Genomic DNA, 19,103 nt, shown 5'->3' with positions numbered 1-19,103 from the left:
ATGTTTAATGCAAACTTCCACTTGAAATTCTGTTGTGGCTGACTTCTGTACAAGTTTCCCTTGGGATGGAATGCTGGGCATCTGCATTTTAACATCCATCTGTTAAACAGTCAATCCCAGGAGCAACTTTAATTTACATATGGAATATTACATTGTTCATTCAAGCAAAGATTCAGCATTTAATGGGTCTCTATTTAAGCATGGAGTGAAGCTAAATGAAATATTTGGCCCCCTGCATTGTGTTCAATAATTTTATAATTTTTTGTTTCTTTTTGATTCTTTTATTTCTTTTTCATTAAGCCATGGGATTGCAGTACTTTTGTTTTGGTTTTATACTAGCACAAACGCTATTATTACAGTTTGTGGATGTGCAAATATTTTTGCAGTCTTTATATACATAGATGTAAAGTATAGGTAAGCAACAAATGCAGGATTTGGTTTAGGATTTGGCCAGGATTCAGCCTTTTACAGCAGGATTCAGATTTGGCGGAATCCATCATGCCTGTATTGAAGTGCCTGGCTGAGCTGAATCCAGATTCTTAAAACCACGTGACATTTCATCACAAGAACAAGGAAATTGAAAACTGTTTTCTTCCTGTACACTGTGTGCATGGCCCTTCTTTGCTGAATTTGGTTTGGAATTTGGCTGCACCCCTCATGAAAGCTCCGAAATTTGTCTGAATCCCAAAATGGTGGGTTCGGTTCATCTCTAATTATTTGACCTTCATTCCAACAGTATACAAAAATAAAATAGTTGAATAAAAAAAAAAGAAGAAAAATTGACTTTGCAATAATTTATTCAACAAAAAATAGCATGCCATTTACTGTGGAAAAAGTAAGTACTCCCATGGCTGGTATTGCGCCCTATGGCATGAACAATCTCAAGCTGTCACTGGCATCGACTGGGAGAATATTTTTCACCTCTTCAAGCAAAATTGTTTCAGCTGTGTGAGGGGTTTCTTGCATGCACAACCAGTTTTAAATACCCATGCATTATCGCAATGGAATTTAGATCTGGGATTTTTATGCAAGCCATCAGGGCCGCTCCTGCTATAAGGAAAGGTGAGAACCTTTTATTATTGAAGGAGAAAGAAAGCTACCAAGGCATTTTATTGCCAATAGATTAGCTGAAATTGTGCAAGCTAGAATGCTATATTTATTCTGTAGAGTGTTTTACCATACCTGATTGGACACCTCTAGAAGCTCTCTGTTTGTTTAGGATAGCAGCTGCAGTATTAGCTTGGTGTGATATCACTTCCTGCCTGAGTCTCTCCCTGCTCACTTATAGCTCTGAGCTCAGATTACAGCAGAGAAGGGAGGGGGGGAGAGGAGCAAACTGAGCGTGCTCATGCCCGGGGCAAGTAGGATCAAGATGAAGGCAGGAAGTCTAATACAGAAGCCCATGAGTACACAATAGAAGGGAATAAATGCAGTGTTTCTTTTGACAGAGGACTCAGAGCAGCACTACTTTGAGGGTTTACTGGTACTGTATATTTAGGTGGACCTTTCTGATAAGGCTTACTTAGTTTTAACCTTTCCTTCTCCTTTAAAAAGAAGATGGAAATCATTTATTTTTTAATTATTTGATTATAATGGACTATATGTAAGATGACCTTCCTGTAATTCAGAGCTTTATGGATAGCGAGTTTCTAGATAAGTCCCATGCCTGTGATTGTTATTATATTAAGATTAATATTTAAGGTGTGTGGCTGAATCCACAAATTATCATGTGAAAATCCCGTTGGGCACTACAATCACAATACAGAAGAAGGCCAAATACCTTTGTTTACTTTTCTATAGAAAGTACTCTTTTAGACGCATTTTCTGCAGAGCTGCAGTTAAAGCATATGAGACTCTTTTCCTGGGAATTAATTGAGTAACAACTGATCAGCAAATGGAGCGTTCTTGCACAAACGTAATTATAACTGTTTCTCATATTCTGTAAATTCACTTCAGAAACAATTACAGGCCCCTGATTAATGAAGTTTCGATTGTGTGCTTCATTTGCATGAAATGCTCAGGAAAATTATGTATTTTTTTCCAGAACAACCTAACATTTTTTTAATCTCTCTGAATGTTTGTGTAATTCCATTTCTGTTATAAGATATATACATCGTACATACATAGTAAGAGAGCTTGAAAAAAGATACAAGTTCATCAAGTTCACCCTATTCGTGTAAGTGAAATCTGTCTAACTAGTAGTTGATTCAGGGGAAGGAGAATGTTTCATTAATTTCAGTAACGTGGTATTTTCTCACTTTCTAAAGGGCATCCAGTCCTATCAGGGCTGTTCCTGCCATGAGGCAAGGTGAGAATCTTGCCTCAGGCAGCACAGAGCGACCAGTTACCAGGGGTGGCAAAAAGCCATCTCTGGCAACTTCAAAGGGCATGTAAAATCTAAAATAGAATAAGGCTAGAAATGCTGTATTTTGTATAGTAAATATAAACATGAACTTACTGCACCACAAGCCTAATCAAACAAATAATTTATGCTTTCAAAGTTGGCTACAGGGGGTCACCATCTTGTAACTTTGTTAAACATCTTTGCAAGACTAAGACTGTGCACATGCTCAGTGTGGTCTGGGCTGCTTAGGGATCGTCATAAACAAAGCTGCTTGAGTTCTGCATGGCTGGGAAGTAAGGCGGGGGCTCCCCCTGCTGTTCATAAGTATGATTGTTTCCCTGCTCAGCAGTTAGGGACCGTCTGACAATTCCTATCCACAGCAGTAAATGAAGGGAGAATTTCACTGCATACAGTCAGGTTTCTTATAAAAACTGTACACATTTTTTAACTAAAGTATATTGGAGATATGTTTCTTTTTCATTAAAGAGAGTAAAAATGGGATTTTATTTTTTGCCTTTACATGCCCTTTAAGAGCTGAATTTCCGTTTTTTAAAACGGAAATTCGGCTCTGCTAGTGCAGCGAGCACAATATCGCTCACTGCACTAGCGATGCGGTTCCCGCTCCTCAGACAGCAGCAGCCCCTGAAATACCCCTGAGTCCTATTTTGATACTATCTAATGCATGTGCCTGTACAACAGCCTCAGGGAGAGAGTTCCACAACTTCACAATGCTCGCTTTAAAAAAACCATTCCTGCATTTTAAAATGAAACTTTCTTTCCTCTAATCTGAATGGAGGCCCATTCTCTGAAGGGAATTACTAGTGAATAATGCATCCAAGAATTTATTATATGGTTATTATTTATATATTTATACAAAGTAATCATATCACCCATTACATTATATTCCCTTTATTAGCTAAGTAGTTCTTCTTTGCAGAGATCTAACAAGATCTTAAACAGTCAGTCTGCAAATTTGAATATATGGCTCTGAACTATTAGGCTGTATCTGTGCTATAAAACCAGCAGTTCTGGATGCAGAGTTGGCCACAGAGACATAAAGGAGTGATTTTCATGTTTTTACCCATAATGCCTCATGTGAAAATTAAAATCTCATTTTGGGTATTAAGTCAGTGCTATGTGTATACCATGAGGCATGAGAATACCTTCTGTTTTCAGAAGGCTTTACACTGCATTCCTGTAGCTCTTCTTTGGGCTCTGTTTCAATAATACGCTTTTTAAGTATTGGAGACCAAAACTCCAACAAAATTTGACCTGAATAATTACACTTTTGTAATATTAAAGGGATTGTTCACCTTTACAATAAAATGTAATATTTTATATAATGTGTGTATGTATACTTTTTTTAATTATTTGCCTTCTGTCCCCGTTGACCTCGACACTACCATGGCAGTCAAACAGCTATTGTTCTTCGAGGCTAAAATTATTATTTATCTTTCTGTTCAGCCCCTCTTCTGTTCAATTATTCTAATTCAAACTTGTGCCTGGTTGATAGGGTAAATTGGACCCTACCAATGAGATTGCTGCTGAAATTCCTACTGGAGAGCAGTTGATCAAAAAGCAAAATAATTCAAAATCAACAAAAGATAAAATATAAAGAGTAATTGCAACTTATCTCAGACTATCACAGTCTGCATCATAATAATAGTTGATTAGAAATGAACTACCCATTTAAGGAGTTGTGATTGACTCCACAAAGCCACATATTTTTGGTAAGTATACATTTAGATAAAAATGGGTAAATATGTCTTTCTACTTCAAACTACCAAACTGCAAATCTTTGCTTAAGTTAGTAATATTTACAAAGCTTGCCCTCTATAGCATCTTCTTTTCTGTTTATCCTTAGACATACTGTAAATACAAAACATAATAAGAATGAATACAGGAGGTGTTCATTGTACATCTGCATAGTTGCGCTCACTGCTACCTTCCTCTTGCCTCCTGAATTACATGTAAATCTGCTGATTGATGCAGGGACCCCTGGAACTACTGACACCTCTAAATGTGGCAATAGCTCCAGGGTTTCAACAGTGGTCTGGGTGAATTGCCACAATGTACTTAAGAATCAGGTGCTCACGTCATTTTGATGGCAAATGCCAGAAGTGACACCAACCGGACTTATAAAATTGTCACAATACTTGCTTCCCAGTCACATCAAATTGCAAACATAATTGTTCCATTTGTCCCTGGTGACCACGTAGGCGGTGGAGTTATAGGTGGTTATAGGTGGTTTTCAGATCTATTTTTCACTACATCCTTCTTCTCAGGCTGCCTCTTCCAGAGAATTGCAAGTTTTAATTAAATGCAACTATCATGTAGGAACTTGCAAAGTGAAAATTGGGAACATTATTCCACCAGTTTAGTCTTTTTTCCACATTTATCACAATCCTAATTGTCCACATTAATCTTATAGATGTGTCAGCTAGTCCAAATCAAATTTGAGCCAACTGAGTCAAACACATTCATTTTCTATGGGGTATTAGTGCTCAGCACAGTTTATCTTCAGTGCTGAGCACTAACACCCATTTGGATTAACATTTTGGATAATAATTTTCCAAGCAAGAACTAAACTTTCCTGCACATTAACTAAATTGTAAAATAGGAAGGCATCTGTATATTTTTAATCCGTACCACTCTTTCAAAAAATACAGCAAATTGCAATTTGGCACCTATAAGGGGGTTATTTATCAAGGTCCGAATTTATCTATTTCTAATATCCAACTTCAAGCAACTCCAAATTCCAGAATGAACCTTATTTATGAAGAAAGAAGCCCGAAAAAATAGGGTCAGGCAAAACTCCGAAAACGTTGTTTGGAGTTTTCCGCAAAAACTGCTATTTTTTTCTGAGTTTTTTGCTCTGAATCCCCGAAATCATTGGATATCGGTACGGACATCAGTGCAGGCACTGGGACCTTCCCTATTGACTTATACAGGACCTCGAGAGCTTTTAGATGTTGGGGTTTCAGATTCTGAGTTTTTAGACCATCAGACCTTAATAAATATCGAATAACTCGTACATTTTTTTTGCTCTGAAAACTATGAATTATTTGAGGTTCGGATATTCAGAGCTTGATAAATAACCATAATATGTAACCTTTGTGTTACTTTATGATATGTTGTATTTGTGAAGCTTTCAGACAGACCACGAGCAATACCTGTACTTGGAAAGTATGTGACCAAATATTACAACTGAATTGTTAATAAAAGTTACATGGAAACTTTTTCATTTCATTTATTTTTAACCTGTTTTTTTTTTCAATAAATGAAATGCTAGTTTGCGTTTTATGATTTTTGTTCATGAGAATATAGAATTTTTCCTTTTCATATTTTTTTTTCTCTATTTCTTCAAGTGGGTGTATATTCAAGGTTCTAGTGTAGGCTGGAGTATAATTAATGTGCTAAAATAAAAGTATAGGTTGTTATCTGCCATCATCTTAATTTAGGTGACAGTAATAACTGGTGGAAAGAGTTTAATGAGTGCAACATATCTATTGCTTTCAATATACCATTCGGTAGTTCTTTTTTTCTTTTGTGTCCTTGTTTTGACGATTAGGCACCCCCAGTGATTGTGATAACTTACCTGATACCCTGGGCTGGTGCTCGTGTTAGCAGAAAACTGCACGACCCAGGGACTTCTGTTAAAGTTGATCCTCATCCTCTTTGTGTCTTCTTTCCTCTGAGCACAGACGTGTATATGGAGTAGTGTGAAAAAGTCAACTTTTCACTCTACTGCACTCTATTTTCACTCTATTTCCTCCAAAAACACCATGGGCCGGTGCAGTTTTCTGCTCACAGGGTATCAGGTAAGTGATTATAGCAACTGGTGGGGGTGCCTTACATTTGGCACCCCCTAATGATTAATCCTTTTTCAAGCATTGTAATCTTACATTTTTGCTGTACAGTAATGTTTTCTCCTGTTTTGCACAGCCTGGTACCCTACATCTCAGAATCTTTCCCTTTCTGTAATTATCTTAAATATCCACCATAAATGGCTAGTATGCTTTCCCTGATTTGTGTCATCCTTGATTATGGTTTTAAGGAGTATATTTACTTTAAAGAGTGTTTCTTTGTCAAGGTTCTAGAACCAGAGATGAGGCTTAGACTCTTCTGCAGCCTCTTACACTGGAGATCAAGATGTTGAATCCCTTAGAGAAAAAAAGTGACAAAGCTAATGCATCCTTTTTAGTTGACCCACTCCAGTTTTATTTCTTGAGCGCTGGTTTATTTAAGAGAGAACTCGAATGAATAGTAGCATTCGGGTGCTGAAAATGTCTCCAATGTCCTATATTAATATTCCTTTGAAGTATTCTACTTTATGTGATGATGACCGAATACAAATAGAGAGAATGGACAAATGCCATTTGAATACAGCCAAGCATTTCAGCTCATCGGTGAATTTTATGGACAAGAAGCAAATAAAACAGCAGGTACAGTCATATTGTTTTCTGTTTAACAGTAATACATTTCCTTATTTATAAATAATGTAAAGAACAAATATTGCATCACTCAATGAAAAATGGACTAGCCTCGAAGTGTCACTACTGGAAATTGGAACCCACATGTCTGCTGTAAATGTTAATAATTTAATAAAGAGATTCTGGCATAGGCTGTATCATCAAAAAACCCAGAATATGAGTCTTATTGTTACCTAGCAACTGATGCAATGGGTAAAAGTTAGACTAGGATAAAGTGGAGGAGCAATTAAAAAGCTAAATGGAATAAGAACAATATAAGTCAGTAATACTTAACTGCATGTGCAAAGATTTAACTGAGCTTTAGCTGCTGGCATTCACTAATATATAGACAAGAGTCAGAACTGAAGCTCAGTAAAAAATACAAGCTATAAAACTTATGATTTGGGCTTCTTTACCAGTCTGGTAAAAAGATTGTGCACAATGCACTGTGCATGAGCATTTTAACTAGACTAACAAGATGCAAGATGGGAACTGTTATGGACATGGGCACTGATCAATAATGTTATAGGGCCACTAAACTTCAATTCCCATATTAGCTGCTGGAGAGCAAACAAGGGTCATTTTGTTGACCCGAGATTAAGGGGGTTATTTACTAAACTCCAGTCAGGCTTTTTGGGGAAAAACTCAAATTTTTGTGGATTTTTTTTTAAAACTCAAATTTTTTGTGATTCATTAAAGTCTGATGCTGCAAAAAGTCATAATCCGAAAATCTACCTTCTCTAACCTGCTGAGGTTGTATATGAGTCAATAGGAGAGGTCCTTGTCCTATTTGGAACTTTCTGCGGTTTGTGCTGGAATTAATTCTGGCTTTTCTGGATAAAGCCAAAAAATAGAGCGATTTGCCTAAACTCAGATAAAATCATATCAATCGGGTTTGACTTGATCTATTTTTTTCCCTTATCCGATTAAATAAAGCTTTTTTAATAATAAATAAGGTCAAATTGTGGATTCTAGTTTGGTCGGACTTCTTTTAATTAAAAAATCAGAAAAATTCAGATTTTGATAAATAACCCTGTAGTTGTGGGTCAAAATGAGTTTAATATTCCTGTATCTCAGTCTGATAGTAGGACTTTAAAGAGCTTTAAACGAGGGGGCAAATTCATCAAGGGTCGAATATCGAGGGTTAATTAACCCTCGATATTCGACTGGGGAATGAAAATCCTTCGACTTTGAATATCGAAGTTGAAGGATTTTGCGCAAATACTTCGATCAAAGGAATAATCGTTCGAAGTCGAAGTCGTAGTCGAAGGTCAAAGTAGCCCATTGGATGGTCGAAGTAGCCAAAAAAACACTTAGAAATTCAAAGTTATTTTCTTCTATTCCTTCACTCGAACTTAATGAATGGGCCCGAGGTGTCATAGAAGAAATGAGTTGCTAAGCCTTAGCTCAGGAGAGTGTTCTCTTAGTCTAAATTTGAGCTGGGCTGGGATGTGATTGATTTTGGTTTGTAATTAATACTCAATTTCAATTTGTTGTTTGTTTGATTTGTAGTTTCAATAAAAAGAAGGAAACAATATCTAAATATTTGTGTTTCTAAATCTTATGATACAATATGTTCAGTGCAAATGCCATTATTTGCTTTCCAACACTGTGGGACCCATTTACTTAGCTTGAGTGAAGGAATAGAATAAAAAAAACTTCGAATTTCGAATGTTTTTTTTGGCTACTTCGACCATCGAATGGGCTACTTCGGCCTTCGACTTTGAATCGAATGATTCGAACTAAAGATCGTTCGACTATTCGACCATTCGATAGTTGAAGTACTGTCTCTTTAAAAAAAAACTTCGACCCCTTAGTTCGCCACCTAAAACCTACCGAAGTCAATGTTAGCCTATGGGGAAGGTCCCCATAGGCTTTGCAATCTTTTTTTGGTCGAAGAAAAATCGTTCGATCGATGGATTGAACGATTCGAAGGAATGAAGATGGATGGAACGATTCGAAGGATTTAATCGTTCGTTCGAACGATTTTTCGTTCGATCGAACGAATTGCGGTAAATACTTCGATATTCGAAGTCGAAGGATTTAACTTCGACAGTCGAATATCAAGGGTTAATTAACCCTCGATATTCGACCATAAGTAAATTTGCCCCCCGTGTGATACAGAAAATGAACTGGAAATATTGGTGTTATTCTGAGATTTCAAGGGAGTAGTTTATAGGCGGACCATTGATTTTTTTGATATTTTGGCTCACAATGTCTTACCATTGCATTCCATTTCAATTTAGTATTTTCATATGCCTTTGATAGTAGACAGTATTTTATTTTAAATCTCTGTAGTTTTTTCTCTGTAGTTGGAAGATGTTACTTATTATTAAATTTCTTTGTATGGCTTATTCTCATGCAAAAGCATTTATTAGCTCCTATAATCTACATGTATCATCCATGAAACAAGTGTGTCTGGTTTGCACTGTGCTACTAGCCAAGCTATGTTTGTATCTATGTGCTATTCTTATTAAAAGTCTTCCAGTTTTCTCATGTATATTATTCTGTCTTTCCAGCTTAATTACTCCCTTTGAGATTCTAATTCTCTTAGAGAAAAATATCTGTAAGAGATATGAGATAGAAAACCAAAGCACATTATTTGAAGATAAATCAAAGGCAAATTTAATTATGTTAATGTGATAATTCAATCTAAATTTAGCCTCCTACATTAGCCTTGCATTTTACATCAAACTATGGAGGTTCAAGGATTGGGTAGTTCCACCCTGGATGAGAAACATTGCCCTTGCCATGATCATCCAGGGCATAGACACAATAAGAATGTTTTTTTCTCCACATGGCAGCTTTGTGCCCACTACACCTGTTTGGCCCTGCTTTTTCAGTGACTCCACTCAGTTCTGGCGATGCCCGGCCACAGAATGTCTTCAGCTGCCCTTTTCCTTCCATGTTGCCTTGTTTCTCTGTTCCTATAGTCGAGGTGGAAATGGGAAGGAGCAATGATCTGAAGTTCTGTGGCAACTTTTTTAAGTCCAGTTTAAAAATTCGGTTTGAAAATTGTCTGTGTGGGAAAAGTTTTGGCAATTTGAATCGTGCAGCTTTTTGAAAATGTCTCCTGAAAAACTCAAATTATTCTGATCATCAAACGGAAACCAGAGTCAAACAGCTCGAAACCTTGGAACATCATGAAGGCAAAAACATTTTCTAATAGTAAAAGAAACCATCTGCCATTGACTTTTACATGACTTCAACAGGTTTTAGCTGGAGTATTTTTGGATTTGGATTTTAAGCTGCTTCGGAGTATAATAAATATTGAAAAATGCAAGTTTTTTTTCTCTCTAAAAATTTGAGTTTTTCCCCTTAAAAAATCAGCCAGAAAAATTAGATGCTTAATAAATAGGTCCATAAATGTTATTTTTGATGTGACATATTTTATATTATTATCAAGGGCGGTTTTCCTTTTTTTGCCATTCCTAATACATGACAAACTCAATACATACAGTAGATAGCAGCCCTGAACTAAACAGACTCCCCCAGAATCATTCTATCCAAGTTTCGACAGATTGTCTCTTGTGAGTATTTGTTCTTCAAATAAACGTCTCTGAAACGAAACCTCATTTTGTTGAATCAATACCAAATTTCAGGTTCTCAAAAGCTGACGAAAATCCTGACTTTTGATAAGCCTGTAATTTGTTCATTGGCTGCCACAATCAAATATCTCAAAGAATTCGCCCATCACTATAAATCACACCTATTGCAAAGTCCTTCCTGCCATTCTGGTGATGTAGCTGATGACCTCTATTCCAGTTTCGAGAAGAGGCAGATTTTTCCAATCTTTTTATTATTGCAGTATTTAGGGTAGTATTTTAGGCTCTGAGAAGAGCCACCAATAAAGGCTCAAGGCAGGTTTTTTTTGTGATCTGCATTTAGCCAATTTAAGGTTTTTTTTCTAAAGCAATTTTACACAAATGTCTTACAAAACCAGGTACAGTTGTTGTGTATGAAATCTTCATTTAATATTTCTGCACTATTAAACAAATGTGTTTTGCAAGGCCATCTAAGACTGCATATGGTAGGGTAACCTAATTGTAAAAGATATTCTTCCATTCGTCAGAAGTACCCTGGTTAGGAGCACCCCTTTAGATTTAGACGAATTAGACGATTTTAGCACGAATGGCCGTAACGTAACGGTATTGGCGATTTGCTTAGTAACGCACCGCTAATCATTGAGTCTGGTGCAAAAATTTTAAATAAATAGATGCTGAGGCCCAGGTTCGATGCCTGAATGTAGGACTTTCTTTGCAAGTTCCTGGATGTGTTTAATATTGTTTTCTGGATTGATTCTTGGGTTCCTGACCATTTTTGCCTAGTTTCGACTATTCTCATTGCTGCCTGTCCTGACCTAAGCCTGACCATCGATACCATGTGTTGGACTTTACTAGCTTACTTATACTCTTCCTATACTTTTTACTAGCTTCCTTCTTGGTCCCAACCATGTAAATGCCATAATGGTATTAGCCCTATTCCAGCCAAGCTCATAGACTAGTTTCCATCATGCAGGCTCTGGATTGAATTAGAAGAAGGGATCTAGTATATAGGCCAATGCTATATAAGATTTAATATAAATACATCCCTAGGTAGCCTAACATAACAAATAGACACTGTTGTCAGGGACTGATAATTCCTTGGAAACCACTTGTAATTTATTAGCAGCATTAACTGAATTAAAAAAACAATCCTGTAACAGGAATCATTGTCATGGCAGAGTAGAATATGGGGAAAACAGAAAAGCCCTATGCAGCTTCCTGTAAATAATTATTATTTTCCTTTATTGGTATAGTGTTGGCATATTCTGCAGTGTAAGGCAGGGGGCTTATTGCCCCCAAGGGGTCCTGTACTAAAAAATGCTAGTGTAATCTTATAGTATATAGGCTATGTGCACATTGTACTATAATGAACAAGCCAATTGCTTTGCGCACAGAGGCTTCAAGACTGGAGCAATGGGAAAGTTGCATACGTGGTTGAGAACATTTTTAGGAACTCCGATCGTTGCCTATTATAATCACTTCTTTCATAACCAGTGTATCTTTGAATGACTCCTACCGGGTGCCTACTTTTAGGTGATTTACTGCTTTTCCATATATCATTGGAGTTAGATTACCCTATGTGACATTACCCTAAAGGCATTCTGATTTAAACATCTCATTTGAAATACAGGTTTTCATGTGGCTTAACAATAATAGGTTATGGGAATGACTAACTGCCTAAAGGCCATTCTTTAAAGTGTCACCACATATAATTACTTCTGCATCTTCCAGCTCCAGCCATCACCCGTGTCACACTGAATAAAACATAACCCATAGCCAGGAAATAATTGTGCAAACCATTCAGACAAGCGTGTTAGAAACAAAGGACTCAAGTCAAGCATCTGTCCAGCATCATATATTATTGTGCAGGTATAGGATCTATAATATGGAATCCTTGGGAACTGGGTAGTGACTATAGAGGACCGGGTGTTCCCCCTAGGGGTTGGCTTCCCCTATAGCAGTGATCTCCAACCAGTAGCTCATGAGCAACATGTTGCTCTCCAACCCCTTGGATGTTTCTCCCAGTGGCCTCAAAGCAGGTGCTTATTTTTGAATTTCAGGCTTGGAGGCAAGTTTTAGTTGTATAAAAACCAGGTGCACTGCCAAACAGATCCTCAATGTAGGTTGACAATCCACATAGGGACTACTAAATGGTCAATCAGAGCACTTATTTGGGACCCAGGAACATTTTTCATGCATGTGTTGCTCCCCAACTCCTTTTACTTCTGAATGCTGCTCACGGGTTCAAAAGGTTGGGGATCCCTGCCCTATAGCATTAAAATACCAGGAGCATGCGGTGGGGGTTTTAGGCGGGACCAGCTATGCAGGCCAAGCCACTTGGAAGATTTTATTGGCTGGGGGGACAGCACAGTCTCTCCTTACTCCACTGGATCTGGGGTTTTTTGGATAGGGAATCTTTCCATAATTCTGTTAAAAACATTTAGACATTAAATACACCCTATAGGATTGCCACCAATATGGATCCCTGCACTTAGTTACCATAAAGTACAAGATACTGTTTTATTATTACAGAGAAAAAGGAAATCACTTTTAAATATTTGAATTATTTGCGTATCATGGAGTCTATAGCAGAGGCCTTACAGTAAATGAAGAGCTATTAGGATAATGGATCCTATACATGTACAGGTGTTGTGGACATTTTCATAGAATGAATGGACCAACATATTCTACAGTCTGGCATAACTTGATATATAATTTCGCTTATGTGTCAACCTTCTAAATATATCATTGTTTTGTCCACTTTAGACTTATCTGCAATTTCCAAACCCTTCTACAAAATCTTCTGCTCTACCTTATATCTGTTTCTTACTCTAGACTCCCTACTGGCTTATTTACTTTACTCCTGTTACTCCAGTGCACAAGAACACTAGTAAATGCCAAATACTAGTGGAATATACTCTATTACAGTACACTTGTTGGGCAAACATATTATCCCCAACCAAAGGTGCAGCTTATAGAGCCTGCACTTCGGTTGGGGGTAACAGAAGTTTTGTTTTTTTTATAAATTTACCCCACCAGAGGGAGCTCATGGTGTGAGTGGCCATTTCAGTCAGAGTCCATGTGCAAATGCCCATTCGCATAATGAGTACGTTTCATCACTCCCTCATTATGCACATGCGTGTGCCCCAACATGGCCGCTCATATGGGATCTCTCTCCTGGTGTGGGTTACCTAGCTCTGGTGGGGGCCATTTAAAAAAAAATACTATTACCCCCAACTGGAGTGCAGGCTCTATTAGCCCAAACCTTTGGTTGGATAATATTTTTGCCCAACAGGTGCCCTTTAAGGTGAATGAATCCTAGGAAGAGCAATCAGTGCCAAGAGTATTGTTAGTACCCACTTTATTGGTTATTGGATATGTTCTACAGTGTAAGGCACAGGGCTCATTTGTCCCAAGGGGTCCTGTACTAAAATACATACTGGTGTGACCCTAAAGTAAGTAGTAAAAACCCACCAAATAGACAGTGCTCAAGAACATTAGTAAGGTTCCTTGTAAAGCCCGACCGCAGTAGACTATGTTCCCTTAAAACACCAGCCAAGACATAGTATTTACCCTCAGGGAACTAATTCCATTATGTGTAATGGAAATAAATAACTATACTAGACAGGATTTTTTATTTAACCAAGGTTTTATGATTATGTTTAAATCAGTGGTGTAAAGGTAAGATTTTCTTAGTGTTTATTTTATCTTTGGACCCAAAGCCCCATTTTTGTGTGCATTATGATACATTGGCCTCCAGCAGATTAACTGACTATTGCAGGGTAACAAAGAACCTAGGAATTGACACTGGGGTTTTATCGCCATCCCATATGGTGGTTCATTACAATTATACCCAGGATTAAAGGGCAACCAAAGTCTAAAGTAGAATAAGGCTAGAAATGCTGTATTTTGTATACTAAACATAAACATGAACTGCACCACAAGCCTAATCAAACAAATGATTTATGCTTTTAAAGTTGGCCACAGGGGGTCACCATCTTGTAACTTTGTTAAACATCTTTGCAAGACTAAGACTGTGCACATGCTCAGTGTGGTCTGGGCTGCTTAGGGATCGTCATAAATTATCAAAACATCACAAGTCAAAAAATATCTGCCAGAAGCCGATACAGCAAGACTGATTAATAATCAGAATATACAGACTGCACTGGGTCCTGTGTTGTCATGTCATCTAACGTGGATTTTATAGTTTTTGTATTGTTTAATACAAACTTTCTCCAACTCTGCAGAACCAGTGGCTGTAGCAAAATAATCATCCAAATAGAATCCCAGTTTATCTGTTTAAATTTGTCCCTGCATCTGGAGTTGGAAACAGGGTTGTAAAGGCAAAAATAAAATCCAATACAAATCTCTACACATTCGCCGGCTGCTCTACAGGGAAAAAAACAAAGCTGCTTGAGTTCTGCATGGCTGGGAAGTAAGGCGGGGGCTCCCCCTGCTGTTCATAAGTATGATTGTTTCCCTGCTCAGCAATTAGGATCCATCTGACAATTCCTATCCACAGCAGTAAATGAAGGGAGAATTTCACTGCATACAGTCAGGTTTCTTAGAAAAACGGTACACATTTTTAAATGAAAGTATATTGGACATAGGTTTCTTTTTCATTAAAGAAAGTAAAAATGGGATTTTATTTTATTGCCTTTACATTGTAAGACACTTCTAACTGATTTGACCTTCTCATCTCCATCAGCTTTGCCTTCAGGGTCGGACTGGGGGGCCCAGGGCCCATCGGGGCTTCTGCCTCAGGACCCCCAGGTGGGACCGAAACGTCGGATCTAATGTTGTGTATTCAATAAAACAACACTTCATTCACTAAGCTAATGGGTGAGTGCTGATCCTTCACACCACTATCTACAATATTGATCGTGCACCCCTGCTCTAATAAGAAAAGAGTGCGGACACCAGCAACCATTTTACTGTATATATATAGTATACTGTGAAGGAGTCGGCACTCTCGTCACTAAGTACAGAAATGCCTGGTTGCAGTGTCCAAAATTTTTAGAATATCTATCGACAAAGAAGGTCCGCACTCTCAGGTCTTAAAATATAAAAAAAATGTTTATTGACTAAAGGACTAACGTTTCGGCCTCTCCGAGGCCTCTCTCAAAGTATAGAAAAGCACACAGAGGATGCATTAAATACAAATGTTGGCGGGAAAATTTAATTGTCTGACATGTCATTATCATCATCATCACCATGCGTCAAGTATTTAAATTTCCCATAAACGAAACATATTGTAATAAAAAACAAAAATCCATACATAGTTACCATTCAAAGTAGCCAAATTTACTTGCAACCACCCCAAAGAGCACTAAATAAGGAATTAAAAAATAAGGAGTTAAAAAGTATACTAAGTAACAATTACTCATCTTAGCCTCTCCATATTTTACATAAAGCTGTCATTGATTGTAATACTTATGTTACAAAGTAAGAAACTTGAGTATAGATGTAAGGTCTATGTTACAAGTCCCTCAATAACGATAACTGCGTTTAAAAACTATTGTTATATTAAATATAATATATGTGACTCCCAGACCTGACCTATATTCTGCATTTGTATTTATTCAGTTACAGGGAGATCATTGCCCATTTAGAGGCTGTATTAGAAGTCTTATTATCAGAGAGCAGAGTTTTTACCTGGATTCACAGTTATGTATTCAAACTACCAGAGGGAATTTGCAGTATTTATCACAAGAAGGTTGTCACGGTCGGCACCCTAAATCCAGAACCAATGCTAAGCACCCTGTTCTTGGCTCTTGCTTCCGCCTTTAACAGCCGCCTTTCACCTCGGGAGGAGCCCTTGGCTAATCGGATGCTGCCAGGTCTTATTAAGAAAGGTGCAAAGGAAAGGGTTCTGGACAAGCAAAGGGGCATGACGGTAAAGCAAAAGTCTTTTGGGCAAAAGGTCACAGTACAAGGTGTAGGCAGAAAGTGTAGTCAAATCAGGCCGGGTTGGGGCAGGCAGAGTACAAACGGAGTCAGACAGGCAAGGGTCAAACCAGGAGATCAATCAGATGGGATACTGATATAGAAGTGTCAGTTATCAGGCCGGGTCAGGATTTCAGAGATCAGACAAAACAGGCAGGGGTCACAACAGGTATCAGATAACAGACAGAATCACAGATCAGAAGCACCAGTAACTCAAAAAAATTATCCTATAATGGGCAATGATAAAATACAATTTGTCTCTTTAAGTACATTTCATCACGCCAGCGCACATGCGCCAATAAATAAAGAAGGTGTGCGCTGTGCAAGCCCTTAGCCCTTACTGACGCTCAGAGGAAGAGGAGCGGCGTGGCGGGCGTCCCCGCTGATGGTGCGGCAGGCATCTCTGCCGCACCACTAGACCACCAGGGTAAGTTATTACAATGGTAAGCTGGTCTAGAATAATACAAATACAAGGGGGGGGGGTGCAAGCGAGGGAACATGAGAGGGATAGGAGAGAGAATGGAAGAGTTGGAGACCAATAGCCACACTCCCCCAAAAAAGCAATTTGTTGTATTAGTACTGTTAGTCCAAGGGATAACGTTAATGATCCACAGGTCATGGTTACTTGTTAATTCTGTATTATCAGGTGCTGCCACCTCACTTATCCTAGGGTAAGGGATACATCCTCAAAGATATAAAAAATATAGAGGGGCACAACCCCATAGTATAATTGCGTAAAATTGTTTAAATAAAATCAGAGTAAAATTGCCCCCACAATATGTCAGAAAATAAAAGCACCTTAAGAAAGATGAAGTTAGATCTTTCCAACAAACCAGCTAACTTACTAACCTAAGGCCCATACTGGGGACTCCTTACAATCAATTTGGAACCAGAGATGGTACAATTCAAAGATATGTTTTTGGGTCCTGTCTGGCTTATTTAGAACAGGGATGTCTACATGGAGTCATAGGGCCTAAATGGTCCGAGCTCTTATATAGCCCCCAATGTTTGGCTGTAACTGGTAAATAGTCCATTGCAAGGTAGAGTTCATGCTAAAGGTCATGTCAAACAGGGTAAGTTATTGCCCATGGGAAGTTTTTGCACAATTCCTGCATTGGTGTGCAGACTGGAAGACCAGCATACCCATAAAATCTGCTTCCCCTGCGCTGCTAATGTTGCATTTATTCCAACCAGGAGTTCTTTCCGATAGTCAGCATTTTGTGCAACCTATCCAACAACATTGAAGCACTGCTTCCTCCTATAAAATCCCAAGTAAAATTTCCCTTGCTGCAAAAATTTTCATTGAAATCCCCCCAGATGCTGGAGCCAATGCACAAGTTTGTAAATGGGCTAAATGAAAGTGCTGCTATTATTATTATTATTATTATTACTTACTTACTTTACTGTAAAGTAAATGTGATTATACAACTAAATCACATGAATTATATACTGCTAGCACTTTTGGTGTAAATACCATGTTCTTGTACAGGAGTGCAGCTTGACACATTTTTGCCGGGCATCTTAGGTAAATAATCAGGTGCAGATTGTAGCATTTAAATGTATTGGTATTAATGTGTGATTCTCTGGAAGGAAGTCTGTTAAGGCAGCCCTGGAATTAACAACACATTTCAGGGTGTCTGTAGCTGTAGGATTACCTTGTACCAATAAATTAATTTTTATGAATGCACAGGCAATCAGCACAAAAACATGGAACTGTAAAGAGAATGTTCAGACACAAGTCCATTTAATGAATAACATCGGTATGCACACAATGTTGTATTCATCTGAGCTCAGGCGCATCTGCCCTTGCATTCGTAAATGATCCCTGTTGACTTCTTCTGATTCACTAAAGGTGTAATAATAGCCCACGAAAAAAACATTTTCTGTGAGTTTCTGTAAGTGCAAGTAATGCAATAACCCCCATACCCTCACACTCTAGCATAGAAAATGGAGTGATTTTAGCTCTGCATCTCCTCTTGATCCCATCTAATATTTTTTTCCCCTCAAACAGGAATGGAAATAAAACAGAATTATTAAAGGATCTTGTTTAAAGGATTACTTATATTAGATATTAAAGAATCCGACAACATCCCCAAAATATCTGATGATTGGAGATCCAAGACATGTTTTTAAAATCAGAGGCACATCTGGGAGATATCCGTAAAATATTAAAGAATCCCACCGCATCCTATACTTCTGTGTATGGCCAAGAGGTATTAAACATGCCTTAATTAGGTGCCAGTTCTTTTGACCTTAGAATTATAAAGGCTTCAGTGCTTACATCAATAGAATAATGAAGTCTCATTAGGAAGATTGCTTTAGATTTCTGAAGTCAGAGAAGTGTCACGGTACATTAGTTAGTGCTGTGTCAGTGCACATGAATATTGCTTCTCTCTACCCATCACTGTGATAAGCTACATTAAAGGTTCATAAAAATATATCTGCATGAGAGAGGTTTCATATCAGAGTTTGGAGTTTCTCTAATGCTAGGATATATATCTTATATTTTGAAGGAATCTTATATGGAACGCGTTCTGTTGATCACTTTGTTCTTCTCCATTCTCCGAGTAGTTATACAACTGAATTATTGTATTGGTAGTCAGCTGTAATGCAATCAAGACCCTATTTTCTAAAATGTCTCCCATGTTCTGTGATAACCAGAGGCAACAAGAAAAAGAATAGCACAACATGGCAAGGCATTGTGGGAACCACGGTCTGAATGGGGGTCTTGGGGGTCTGGCCTAGGCACAACCCCCTCTGACGGCCCCCTGCCCCAGGCACACGCGGGGGGTGGGT

The 19,103-nt window shown here is 38.0% G+C and overlaps 1 pseudogene; it reads left to right on the top strand.

The window, feature by feature from the left end:
* LOC108705308 overlaps window positions 1–19,103 on the top strand; it is a 69,138-nt pseudogene that overhangs the window by 34,578 nt on the left and 15,457 nt on the right.

The sequence above is a fragment of the Xenopus laevis genome, chromosome 1S, assembly GCF_017654675.1.
Source record: "Xenopus laevis strain J_2021 chromosome 1S, Xenopus_laevis_v10.1, whole genome shotgun sequence".
Taxonomy (NCBI): domain Eukaryota; kingdom Metazoa; phylum Chordata; class Amphibia; order Anura; family Pipidae; genus Xenopus; species Xenopus laevis.
The sequence above is the reverse complement of the archived record's forward strand: the minus strand, read 5'-3'. Positions and strand labels throughout refer to the sequence as shown.